Raw genomic sequence first — 8381 nt, 5'->3', positions numbered from 1 at the left:
CTGAACGCAACCTTAGTCACACAAATTGGACTCGAGTTGACTATACTCCTTCATGATACGACCAAACAAATTTTGTTCTTCGTAATGAAATATCTCAGTGTTTTAACTTATATTTCACACACAACTTGCAATAATGTAATTCCTTGTGCCAGCACTAGAAAAGCACATATAAAAAGTCTTTAAAAGATTTCTGTAATATCATCTAGATTCCCATGATAAACTCGGGAGCGGTTATTGGCAAGATTTGTGCAAAAGAGAATGATGGGAAGGCTTGGGAGTTGTCTGTGCCATTTAAATGTGCAAACGACCAATCTGGAAGGCAACCCCTGGTCACCCAGATTCTTTGTGTGCAGAAACAATGCAACCAAAAGAGACAGCTTTCATCAGATTTGGTGTCACTCACTCCCAAACACATTCTCAATCTATATATCGAACACATCGTTGAGTTTGGATGGACTTTCCATATCTCAAAAACCCTTACCTGAGCCATTTTACAGAAACTAGTATGTGTTGATTTTAAAATTTAAAAAGTATAGAGTATAATAAATAAGATGTAACTTAAATGGTTGTAAATGCTTAGTTTCACACATACATCCTACTGTACTTTCCTTCGTAAAGTAAGGATATAACCTTTCAGACAAAGCATTGTGTAAAGAAATGCTAGTGCTTGAGAAATTCATTTCCCTTGTCACAGGTAAACCATCACCCTCAAATAGCTCACTGTCAAACACGCAGGATAAAATAACCCAATCTTGAAAGTGTCCAAGTTTAGCGAAGCTTTCTCTCTCCCTCCCTCCCTCTCTTCCTCCTCCTCTCTTCCCCTCCTTCCCTCCCTCCCTCTCTGTCTGCCTGCCTCCTGTGGTCCTTTGGTGATATTGTTCTTCTCTTTGAAAACATTTATCTAATTTCTCCTCTGCTTTTGGGCGTTAGAAAGTTTAGGGGATCTGCTTGTTGTCGTACACTCGCTACAAAAATAATCAGCCAATACTTGGAATATCAAGAGTTTGTCTGAAGAAAAGAAAGTCAACTGCGGAGATGAATGAACTTTGAAGTCGAGGGCCTCTACCGAACAGCCGGGTTGTCGTTACTGCTTTTGTTTTTAAAGAGATGGATATGGCGTCATGTACATGCCCACCTGGACTGCACAGCCTTTTGGGAGACACGCAGCTTATGAAGCCCTTCGCCTGCCGCGTGCGGCCCGGTCACCTTCTCCCACCCCCGTGCGCGCACTGCCCAGGGACACACAGGCACCAGGACGGCGCTGGGACCAGGAACGTGAGCGTGAAAATGGATCTGCATTAAACACAGTTCAGAAGCATTTTTCTTCATAAGTTATCAGTTTTGTGCCTGAAATAAATAAGAACTTATTCTCATCACTGTTTTATTTTTAAAATCTCAAATAAAATAAGTTTTATGAGGGAAATGATGAGCATTTATAAATTGCTCACATAAACCAATCACTAAAGAAATCCAAGCTCAGAAAGTCTTTTTTCCCCCCATCGCCACTTATCCCTTCTCTGCCCTCTTCCACGTCCCATGCCCCTTCCCACCCTGCAATCACCACACCATTGTCCATGTCCATGAGTTCTCTCTCTCATTTTTGCTCAGTTCCTCCACCATCACCTCAACCCAGCCCCCACCAAGCTGTCTGCCTGCGCTCTCTGAGTGACTGTACTCAGATATCCTGGCACAGGGTCCAACACAGAATCATCCCACAGCAAAGGCCAATAATCAAAGAAGCGTCAGAGTGAGTCATAGAGTAACCACCTTCCCTGTCTAAACACACTACACACTTTGTTCCACTCTGAGGTCATGAGAAATTAACTTTCCCAATGTATTTTATTGGGAATAGATGTCCATCAGCTCCTAAGGCAGTGATGGCGAACCTTTTGAGCTCGGCCTGTCAGCATTTTGAAAAACCCTAACTTAACTCTGGTGCCGTGTCACATATAGAAATTTTTTGATATTTGCAACCATAGTAAAACAAAGACTTATATTTTTGATATTTATTTTATATATTTAAATGCCATTTAATAAAGAAAAATCAACCAAAAAATGAGTTCGCGTGTCACCTCTGACACGCGTGTCACAGGTTCGCCATCACTGTCCTAAAGTAAGACTCCTAATACATGGACCGGACTGCCAAACAGATAAAAACGAACTTCCTTTGCTCTCTTGGATCGGTTGTTCCTGCGGTGATGCAGTCAACTTCATTCCAGAACAAAGTCGCTGAAAGGGGCTACTGTCCTTATTTGCATTATTTCTCTCCTTGACACCCATTTTTTAAAGAAAAAAAATCTACATTTTTGCCCACCCAACTCTTGGGTCCTTATTTTGCCTTCTTACCCCTGTAAGTAAAGATTGCGTGTAGATATGGACTCTGGTAGATCACACTGGGTTTCATCCAAGGGGCCTCTCACCTGTCACCCTCTCCCTGGTCCTGGGCTTGCAAGGGGTGCGCCCATAAGCAATGTGAAGCTCGTCAATCTTTTTTCCTGAGAAAATGCATCTTGTCACGCCTTCTAACTAACACCAGAGAGGACCCTGGCAACTCTTCCGCAATGCAGTGCATTGCTTCTAAAATTAGGCCTAACTACCCGTCTTTGAGCACGTTTCTCGGTTTCTGTAGATGAGAGTGTTGGCTGGATGGGTACTTACCCAACGGTTCCCTCTAGAGCTGGAGGTCATTCTAGGGACCCCTCAGAGTCGCCAGAGGGACAGAGGAACTTAACGGAGGTGGGGCAAGGGCGTCCAACTGTCCCTCACCACCTCCCACAAGAGCAACCTCACTTTTGTCTACTTTCTAGAATGTTTCTGTTACCTGCTTTCATGGTCAGAAAGCATTTCTGTTGTTTTAAGTATAAAAACTACTTATCTAGGTGGTCCCCAGGGCCCAGCTCTAACTTCTCCGAACCTGTGATTCTGAAGGTCAATAAAGGATGTGCATGCATGGGGCTCAGATGCTTGCATCGCTCAGAATGAAGGGGAAGACACCCCAGGGGAAGGAGAGAGGAAAATCAGCTACTAATTGGCTTGAGCTAAGACGAATAGTTCGTATTGTTCTATCACTCGACTGAACCCTGCTCCCTCATTAGGGATATTCTGCTCGCGTAACTCAGTTCAAAATCCATGGTTTCTTCCTCCTCACACTCCTCTGTCAGGAGCTAACTAATGATGCTAAAACCCCCTCCAATGAACCCCACATTTGGACCAGCGTTTCACTGCATCAGCTCCCACTGAGTGCTACTCTGGGGGAACCACACAATTTCTAGTGGTTCTGAGAAACAGCGGGAACTAATGAATCCCCAAAGGAAAGTGGAGTGTGCATCATGGTATAAACAGGCCTGGACTACGCTGAAATTCCTCCTCACTCGCTCCTTCACCTCCCCAGGGCTTTCTCCAGGCTGACTTAAAAGCGTCTTATGTCCCCTGAAAACCTAGCATTTCAGTTCCACCAAAACAAGGGAGGCCAGTTCAGATCAGCAGGTGGCATGATGGGAGGAAAGAATGCAGGCGATGCGAGAAGGTGAAGTAAAGCTTTCAGTCAGAAGGCCGGGAGCTCAGGGTGCACAGAGGTTCATCCTGAGCTGGGACGACCGGTTCCTTCGTTGGGCAAATACTTGCAGTGTGACTAGGGAACGCCAGGCGGGCCTGTGAAACCCACCGGGCGGGCTGCTGTGGACAGAAAGGAACTCCGGCCACTCGGGGGCTGCTGGGCGTTTGGTAAGAGCGGGGAGCGACACTGACCCCTCCTTAAATGCTCCTTGATGGAACTTGGATGCAAAATTCAATGTCATGCCCTTGAACCTGCTTACTCATGCCCAACAGCAAGTAAGCGCCATCCCCAGGGCCCACGCTGCCTTTCTCATGTGTGTGCCTGCGCTGCCTGCATGAGCGCCTGCCTGACACAGAGCAGCTTCCCCATAAATGCTAGTAACTGCTGGACGAACCAACCAACGAATGAACAAAGCAACCAATTGTTAGAAACTCAGCCATGACCTCAGTCAGAACTCCCGAGTGAATAGCTCAGCCTCTGATGTTACTTCATTTCCTCATTGGCTTTTGAAGTGCTTTCGTTATTTTTGCATTTGTATTCATAATAGGACTAAGTAGTTGTTTGTTTAAACACAGTGATTCATTTAAGAGAAACTTCAAGACTTAAGTCCGTAATAACAAAAGCTAAAAACTTGTGATTTTTTTTACCCGTCCAGAGGTAACCATTGAAGCGTGCTTATTCTAAGACTTCCTATAACTAACTACTCTTACTACTGCTAATCGTAACAGCCATGCTAGGCTAACAGCAGGAGGGAAGATGAATTAATATGTCTCTTTGCCCTTCTGCGCTCAGCTTTTCTTTTACTAAGATAACAGACACGTATTTGGGGGATCTGGGTAAAATTGGTCTTCCTTTAAACACATCTGTGGAGCCATCACCCCATGATGAAATACTGAGAGAGAATCTGCTTTCTAATAGCAACTGAAATATCTTCATTACTCTTTTTCCTTGTCAGAGCTTCACTGCTCACGTTTTAGTAGAGGCTGTTTGGCCCTTCTGTTCTCCTCGCTCCCAGGCAACTGGAAATTCCCCGTTTTTCCCTGAGAGGGACAGAGATTCACAGCATCAAGCTAGCATTTCCCTTAAGGCCAGCACCAGCTGCTGCCTCCTATGTGACCTGCCATTGGGGGCTGCTCGGAACATCCCACTTCAGCGGGGGGAAAAGGGGGGGACTGCGAGGGCGATACCACGGTTAAGGGGGCAGAACACCTCTGAGTGAAGAAGGCACCAGCTCGCAGGGCTCTATGTGACATCAGCATCGATTCTCATTCCATCTCGCGTCCTGGGTCCTGTGCCCACGTCCCCATTGCGCGTGAGCTTTGTCCTTGACCTCCTCTCCCGTGACCTCACCCTGAGCAACCTGCTCACGTGGTCATACGGTGTATGCACTCGAAATGCTTCTCTAGAGCAAACTTTCCCTCTTTAGGGAGTTTGTATCCTCCTGATTAAACAGCACTGCTTTCCCCAACTGCCCCTTCCCCCTCCCACCCACTCCCCTGCCCGCCCAGAAAAGCAAAAAGTAATCAGTCCTCTAGAAAAGGAGCGTGAGAACTGAATCAACCCTACAGATGAGGCTACGGAGACACCACATTTCCGAATCAGATTCCATTGCTTTACCTCCAGGTATTAGAATTTTCACGTCTTGAATGATTCCTAAAATAATTAAAATTTTGCCACAGATCAGATTTCTCTTGTTGCTAAATAAAGCATTAGACTATAAGCCAATTTATTATAAAGAGGTTTGGCCGACTGTCCCAGGTATTGCATGCCACCAGGAAGGCAATTAGTCAATTTTCCAATTAAAATAAATGTATTTCAGTCATCACATTGCACACAGGAGAAGGAAAAATGACTTCAATCGGTGCACTTTGCATTTCTACAGTAACTTCCACCTGAGAAGCTCAAAGCACTAATTTAATTAAACTCCCTCAAAGTAGGTGTGATTATATCCTTTTGACAAAGGCCTAAATGGAGTCACAGAAAGATTAACTCACTTGCCTGGGTGACACAGTGAGCAGGAGGAGGGGGTCAGAATAAATCTGAGACCTGGGGCAGACGGTTCCCCGCAGCCCGGATCAACGATCTCTCGCTATCTGTGCTTTATCCCAAGTCTCATCATCTCAACTCCTGCCTGGAGCTGGGTCACTGATGCCTTGATTCCTTCATAAGCTGGGGAGAAGTGAAGCACAGATGATTCAAAAATGCTTCTGATGCTTATTCTTGTAGCCTACCTTATGGATGGCGCTCATTTGGAGCAAATTCTGGTGGGTTTTTTTCCGTTTGCCAACAAATTCTCTCTCCTCTCCTCTCCTCTCCTCTCCTCCTCTCTCCTCCTCTTTGCCCCTCCATTCTTCAGGAGAAACATTCATGTGCAGCAACCCTTACTACAACCTTGCCAAGTTAAGTAATTTAGAAAAACCACGGACCAGACACACACACACACACACACACACAATTAGGTGGCCTAATCCCAGAAAGCAAGCCTGTTTGCTTTTAATTAAGGAATGAATTGTGCATCAAAGTTTCATGAGAAATTTTGCAGAATCTTCATCTAATCTTTCCTTAATGAAATGAATCCGATGGCTGCTCTGTTTGCATTAGCCACAGCACAAGCCGCCCATGGTTTAAGAAGTGTATTGAGCAAACAAAGTTAAAAAGACCCCAGGAAGTAGTCATTATCCAGGGGATAAATATTTAGACATTCTCAAGGGCGAAAAGTCCTTCATCATATTAAGTTACTACACAGAATCTGCCCATCTTTGTCAAAGGTAGTTTTTTACCACTATTTCCTAACCTTTCAACCAAGGGGCCTATAAGCCCTTTCAAAAAATAACATCTTTAGAAAAATCTATTTGGAGACAAGTAACTTCCAGTCTTATCTAGGCACCTCATGTATAGGTGCTGAGACCAATAAGGTCCAACGGGTAAACTCAAAATACGCTATTTCTTACTGGTAAGGAATGTGCTGGTCAGCTCCAGCTGCCATAATAGAATACCAAGGCGTAGGTGAGTTAAAGAACAGGAGTTTATTTTCTCTAATTCTGGAGACGAGAAGTCCAAGACCAAGGTGCTCGCAGGGTTGGTTGCTGGTGAGGCCTCGCTCCTGGGCTTGCAGATGGCCGCCTTCTCGCTGTTTTCCCGTGGCCTTTTCTCTGTGCACACACAGGAAAAGAGAGCAATCTCTTCCTCTTTATGAGATTAGCGCCCAACCTCATGCCCTCCTTTAACTGCAAAGACTCTATATCCAAAGAGTCTCCTTAGAGGATTAGAGGTTTGGGCTTCAACCCACAAATTGTGGGGGGAGGGGCACAAAATTCAGTCCACAATAAGAAATTTCCATCTTAGTCAATGAAACAGAGGAAAAGACCCATTGCTATGTCCAGGAACCCCCGGCACCTCTCCCCCACCCCTCCACACAGACACAGGAATAACCCTAAGACAGGAAGAACATAATTTAAATATATATACATACATACATATATATATACACACACACACATACATACTTATACATATATATGTATATATATAGTATCCCCCCCAAAATGTATACACACTTCACAGCTGATAGCTCAATTGATGTTTCTTCCTCTTCATCTTTCCATTTGAATTCATAATTATTCAAAGCGTGCATACATTTTGGGGACACCCTGTATATATGTGTGTACATGTGTACATTTTTTCCCAAAAAAATGTCTTTACTTCCTTAAAAGGAAGCTAATGCCATGGTTTACTGCTAAACTTTAATTTACGTCCACTTTTCACAACATGTATCCCCCCACCCAGACCCACTGAGCAACACAACCCCCATCCAGGGCTCAGAGACCCCTCTCTGCAGCCTCGGCTTCCGAGCAGGTCCAAAGCTCAGCTCCATGTCAACTTCCCGACGGAAACAACGCACAGAGCAGACTTCCGCTCGTGCTATCAATCACATGACCTGACGTTTAGTCCTCGCTCTGACATTCAAAGACACAGTAATCTCAAGAACTGCCGGAGGGGAGAGAGGTTAATGCTTCAATTTTTAATATTAAACCCAGATTCAGAAACACCTATGATGAAAGGTTCCGAGCACTCCAGCATATGTATTTAAGGGATGGTGGTAAATTGTAATGATGAGTTACGGTTGGCATCAGGATAGATCTTTCACTCGTCAGCAAACATGATCATTATTTCAAATATGCGAGCCGTTCTGGAATCAGCTAGCAGGATGGGAGGATGGAGGAGCCGATGTGGTAATGAGGATAGGTGTCCTGGTTCAGGCCTGAGTGATGTGCAAAACACAAGGATCCCCCGGGAATGCCAGCGGCTGCTTTTTTCTGCTGCTGAGCCCCCACCCAAGGTTAAGGGCCTTGATGGATTTAAATAGCCTACAAAGTCTGGGAAGCGTATTTGGTAATTAATGAGCTGAGTCCTTCTAGAAGCAGCTGAAGCCCTGTCACCCGGCAGAGCCACAGCTACGGAAGACATTCGGCTCAAGTCAGGAAAACGTTTCCATGAATAGCGCCCCGTCTGGGAAAGGCGCTGACCTATCTGGGCCAAGTCATAACACCCCACCGACACTGCAGTCCTTCTGGAAACCCGGCCCCCCTACCGAAACCCGGGCTGCCTGGTGCTGATCGATCTGTTTAAAGGGCCAAGTAGGTGACCTTGCTGTTGCCAAAACCCACGCTCACTGCAGGTGGCATTTCAGGAGCTTTCTGGAGAAATTGCTGCTGTCACTTTGCTCCTATAAATTGTACCAAATGGCCCATTACCCCTGGTCCCTGAGACAGGAAACTTCAAAGGCAAAGGAGAAACACTCGCCTGACTGGCAAGCTGCCAAGGA

This window comes from Myotis davidii, unplaced genomic scaffold (genome assembly GCF_000327345.1).
Source record: "Myotis davidii unplaced genomic scaffold, ASM32734v1 scaffold217, whole genome shotgun sequence".
Taxonomy (NCBI): Eukaryota; Metazoa; Chordata; class Mammalia; order Chiroptera; family Vespertilionidae; genus Myotis; species Myotis davidii.
This window is presented reverse-complemented; position numbering follows the sequence as displayed.